General features: G+C 52.9%; 1 non-coding gene across 1 annotated transcript; it reads right to left on the minus strand.

Annotated features, from left to right (window-relative positions):
- Positions 1-1,081: 1,081 nt before the first annotated feature.
- TRNAK-CUU (transfer RNA lysine (anticodon CUU)) lies at positions 1,082-1,155 on the minus strand. The gene has a single exon. It is a non-coding gene; the product is annotated as a tRNA-Lys (tRNA).
- Between the last annotated feature and the right edge of the window lie 4,492 nt (positions 1,156-5,647).

Below are 5,647 nucleotides of genomic sequence, written 5' to 3' on the forward strand. Positions count from 1 at the left end.
GCCACTCCCTGGGGGTGTGCTAGGGTGACCAGATGTCCCGATTTTATAGAGACAGTCCCGATTTGGGGGGTCTTTTGCTTATATAAGATCCTATTACCCCCACCCTGTTCCAATTTTTCACACTTGCTGTGTGGTCACCCTGTGCACATGTGTGGGTCACAGCTGTTCACTGCCCCTCTCATTGCAGCATGTGTGCAGGGTTACTGCCCTGGGAACTGCAGGGCACCAGTGGACATGGGGCTGGCTGGAGGCAGGGCAGGGGCTGACTGGAGGTAGGGTCTGGCTGCAAGCAGGGCAAGGCGTGAGGGGCTGGCTGCAGACAGGACAGGGGGTGCAGGACTGGCTGCAAATGGGCTGGCTGCAGGCAGGGCAAGGTGTGTGGGACTGGCTGCTGACAGAGGCTGGCAGCAGGCAGGGGGATGTGGGGTGGAGTGGGCTGGTTGGCTTCAGGCAGGGCCTCAGGGGAGTGCGCAGGGGTTGGCAGGCCTGGAGACAGAGGAGTGTGGGACTGGCTGGCTTAAGGCAGGGGAGTGCAGCAAGGGTTGACTGGAGACAGGGCACGGGGTGCGGGGCTGGTGCAGGCAGGGCAGGGGGTGCAGCAGGGGCTGGCTGTGGGCAGGGGTGCGGGTACAGGGGGTACAGCCTACCCTGTATGGTAAGTGCCCCTTCCTCCACCAAGGTAGCAGCAGCAGCCCAGGGCTCGGGGGCTATTTAAAGGGCCTGGGGCTCCCCTGCTTCCACCGCCCCAGCCCTTTGAATAGCCGCGGGAGCCCTGGGGAAGTGGCGGGGCTCCGGGGGCTGTTTAAAGGGCCGGGCCGGTAGAAGCAAGGGGAGCCCCAGACTTTTTAAATAGCCCCCAAGTCTCCAGCAGTGGGGCTCTGGTGGCAATTTAAACAGCCTGAGGCTCCAGTCCCTGCTGGGAGCCCCAGGCCCTTTAAATTGCCCCCTGGGGAAGTTGGGCCACCCTAGTAAAGTGCAGCAGTAGGGCTTGGGTGCGGGGCCCGATTCAGGGGAGTTGGTTGAATTGGCCTAAAGCTGGCACTGCCCGCAGGAAAGCAAGGAAGTAGCACAGGCTTATCACTGTCCCTGGGTGGGCTTGAACCACCATCCTTTCAGTTAAGAGCCAAACGTGCTGACCCATTGCACCACAGAGACACAGACAGGCCAGGCTGTATGGAGCACAACAGTCAGGAATCAGCTCAGGGTCCGGTCTAGCACATGCACGCAGTGGTTGGACAAGCAACAGCAAGGAACTGGACTGGTGCGGAGTGAAAGATCTGTGGGAAGGAACCGAAAATAGTACTGGGGCTGCAGTACAGGGCTTGCATACACTTTCTTTGGCCTGTTTTGCTGGAAGAGTTAGCAGGGCAAGCTTGTTAGTCACAGGTAAGGGGGTGAGTTTATGCAAATTCTGGACTCTGGGACCACAGCTGGGGTGGCACATGCACCCTCTCTGCAACCAACCTTTGTTACTTCACTCCATAACAGCATACACAAAGCAACCTTTTACTTTTCAGCACCAAAATATACTGTAGAAGAAATCTAATAGCATAACTTTAAGATGAGAAACTTCAGTGCTAACAACAATTCTAAAGATATTCAAAAATACCTCTGTCTTTAGACACCAAACACAAAATCAATCAGACCAAGAACAAAAATCTATTCCTACTTCCCACACACTTGGGAAGGGGGCGGGGTTTGGAACCCATACCCCTTAATGATGAGTCCTTTCCAGGCGACGGGCAAGCTCTCAGGCCTCAAATGCCAGGTACAGTTACTCTCTTCTTGATCCAAACTAAACAGGAAAATACACTTGATTACTCCTGCCCCAATAACAAAGAGATGGGGGATCCCACAGCAGCTGAAATGACCATTTGGACAAGCACTCCCCTCATGCAATCTGTGCTGGGTGTAACCATGCAAATGACATCAGCCCAAAAGGCCTTTACAACAGATCACCAACAGATGGCAGGGTAGAGTTCATAGAGACCCTGCTTAAACTAGATTGTTGGAAAAGATTAAAAAACACTGAATGTTAAAACTCACCAAACGCGGGTGAATCCATTCTCATTGTCGTACCCGCTTCTTAAACTCCACACCTGAACGTAGCCCTCACATGGACAACATACCCTCCTAACTCAGTGTCTGTACGTTAACCTTTTACCCCCAGTCAGGGCTATTGCAGATTCTGTATTCCTTACGCCACCCGATCTTAAACCGAACTTTGCACCCCCTGGGTAATCTGTACATTGTTCCCTGATCACCAGAAACTTCTACACCTAAATGCTGTACCGTACATCTTTTTCTTCTTTAAACGTCATCTTACTAAAATGTTGACATTTGTTCGAGATCCCGGCTCCTGTTCCCTTGCAAGGCGTGTGCCTTTGCTCCAGGTTTTAGTCTGCTAATACAGTGGGGGCAGGGTGGGGGCCGATTGAGCCAGAGGCGCTTGCCTGCTGCAGACACGGATCAAAGGCTGAACCTCATCCCCCACGAGCTGAAGGCTTAATTGAAAACAGTTTAAGCAATACTCCCATCTCCGGCACTCAGCTACCCAGCTCCCAATGGGGTCCAAACCCCAAATAGATCCTTTTTACCCTGTAGAAGCTGTAAAAGCCTGTGACCAGGGCAGCTGCCTAGCAGCCGGCACATATGCCTGCCAGCGTGAGAGCTCGTAAGGCACTAATCCAGATAGAGGTGGCTGGGTGGCAGGGGGAGTAAAGAGCCAGCAGAGTGGTGCAGCGGACGCATGCTGGGCCCATAACCCAGAGGTCATTGGATCAAAGCCATTCTCTGATACACGAGCACTTGTCTCTTTTCCCTCTGGGCCTTCAAGCGATCAAAACCCTCGGCTTGCGGGCCAAGCTCGGTCTGCCACGTGCCTGGGCAGCAGCAGGACAGTCTCAAGAGAGCAGCTCCCACCCAATATCTCTTGTAGTGGAAAGTAAGTAGAATTGTGGTTGGACTTTTGCTATTTCTGTTCAGGGAATCAGTGGCTGTGAGGCAACCCTTACTGATAATGGCAGGGGAAGAGTTCTCTCTTCTGCATTGATGCTGCAATTTTTTGTTGTGCCCTTTCTCTCCCCCTTCAATGCAGGCAGGTAGGCTTGGTGGCTTGGGGATGTGGGTCAAGCCTGGTTTCTTTTGGCAGACACCTGGTTGAGAACTGGTGCTCTACGGTCTTGTCTAAACTGACCAGCCCTAATGTCTGTAGCCTTGTCTCATACTTTGGAAGCCTTTTATTTACCCCTTTCCACTGCGAAAACGACTATTTAGTCCTACTCTTTCTTTCCAAGCTGCTAACCAGTTACTGATCCATGAGAGGGCCCCAGCCATCTGGAGTAGCTTGTGACTGTGAGTGGCAACCTCAGGGCAGATTGTTAAGAAGCAGAGCACAATCCCCAAACTGGTTGTGTGTTCTAGACTTACGTTTCACCAAGTGTCAGATTCTGGATGACACCCCTTTTATGATTTTTTAAAGCAAACTTGCTATTTTTGCATCATTTGAGCGTTCTATGCAGAGGACTAGAAATGTTTCTATTTACCTGAATGTTAGATCATTTTAACATTGGCTGGAATCACAATGTTAAATTAGTTCTTATGACTTTAATAACTGATACTTCCTCTATCTCAGGACTAGCTATTAAACTGATTTTTGGACTAGGGAGATGGAATAGCAGCTTCCTCCATCCCTTGCACACATCACCCTGTTACAGTGGCACTGAACCCTCAGGAGCGGTGGACCTCCCTATGGGGAGAATATCGTGGTTGAAGAGCAGTGAAGAAAAATGGTGTTGTCTGTGTTCCCATTTGGTTTATTCTGAGTATGGTTTTGAGTCGTTTGTAACTCTTTCATCAGTTATTAGTAACATCTTATTTTCAGGCCTCTGAACTGAAAGGCTGCTCTTGCAGGTTTTACTTTGTCGTTGTTTGTGGGTCAAACAGCCGCTTTCTTAGGCCTCGTCTACACTACGCATTTAAACCGAATTTAGCAGCATTAAAACGAATTAACCCTGCACCCGTCCACACAATGAAGCCCTTTATATCGATATAAAGGGTTCTTAATACCGATATCTGTACTCCTCCCCGACGAGGGGAGTAGCGCGGAAATCGGTATTGCCATGTTGGATTAGTGTTAGTGTGGCCGCAATTCAATAGTATTGGCCTCCGGGCAGTATCCCACAGTGCACCCTTGTGACCGCTCTGGAAAGCAATCTGAACTCGGATGCACTGGCCAGGTAAACAGGAAAAGCCCCGCGAATTTTGAATTTCATTTCCTGTTTGCCCAGCATGGAGCTCTGATCAGCACAGGTGGCGATGCAGTCCCAAATCCAAAACGAGCTCCAGCGTGGACCATCTGGGAGGTACTGGATCTTATCGCTGTATGGAGAGACAAATCTGTTCTATCAGAGCTCCGTTACAGAAGACGAAATGACAAAGCATTTGAAAAAATCTCCAGGCTATGATAGACAGAGTCCACAGCCGGGACTCAGCACAGTGCTGCGTGACAAGCGTAACGGAAAGCCAAAGAATCAAATGGACGTTCATGGAGGGAGGGAGGGGAGACTGAGGACTCCAGCGATCCCACAGTCTTCGCAGTCTTTGAAAAGCATTTGCATTCTTAGCTGAGCTCCCAATGCCTGAACAGTCAAACACATTTTCCCAAGTGTTTCAAGGGACCCTGGAGCTAGGCAAAGGGGTCCAACGGGCAGGGCCCCTGGAGCTAGGTTTAGGGGCCCCAGAGATAGGGCCCCTTGAGCTAGGGTTGGGGGACCCATGCATAGGGCCCCTTGACCTAGGGTAAAGGGCCCCATGGGTAGGGCCTCTGAAGCTAGGGTTAGGGGACCCAGGGGTACAGGGCCTACAGATAGGGTTAAGGGTCCCACGAGAAGGGCCGTTGGAGCTAGGGTTAGGGGCCCCACAGGAAGGGCCGTTAGAGCTAGGGTTAGGGTTCCCACATGTAGGGACCCTGGAGCTAGGGCTAGGAGCCCCAGGGACGGGGCCACAGGAGCAAGGGTTGGGGGTCCCAGGGGTGGGGTGCCTGGAGCTAGTGTTCGGGTGTCTAGTGGTGGGGCCCCTGGAGCTAGGGTTAGCGGCCCCATGGGCAGGGCACCTTGAGCAGGGGTTCGGATCCCCAGCAATGGGGCCTCTGGAGCAAGGGTTAGGGGTCCAAGGGGTGGGACCCATGGAGCTAGGGTTAGGGGTCCCATTGGTAGGGCCCCTGAAGCTAGAGTTAGGGGACCCAGGGGTAGAGCCCATGCAGCTAGGGTTTGGAGCCCCAGAGATGGGGCCCATGGAGCTAGGAATAGGGGTTCCAGGAGTGGGGCCCCTGGAACTAGGGTTAGAGGCCCCACGGGTAGGGCCCCTGAAGGTAGGGTTAGGCACCCCAGGGGTAAGGCCCCTGGAGCTAAGATTAGGGGTCCCACGGGTAGGTCCCCTGGAGCTAGGATTATGGGTCAAATGGGCACGAAGCCAGGAGCTAAGGTTAGAGCTCCCACAGGAAGGACCTCAGGAGCTAGGGTTAGGGGCCCCACGGATAGGGCCCCTGAAGCTTGGGTTAGGGATCCTAAGGGAAGGGCCTTTGGAGCTAGGGTTAGGTGCCCCACGGGCAGGAGCTCAGGAGCTAGATTTAGGGGCCCCAAGGATG

The sequence above is a fragment of the Gopherus flavomarginatus genome, unplaced genomic scaffold, assembly GCF_025201925.1.
Source record: "Gopherus flavomarginatus isolate rGopFla2 unplaced genomic scaffold, rGopFla2.mat.asm mat_scaffold_386_arrow_ctg1, whole genome shotgun sequence".
Lineage (NCBI taxonomy): Eukaryota > Metazoa > Chordata > Testudines > Testudinidae > Gopherus > Gopherus flavomarginatus.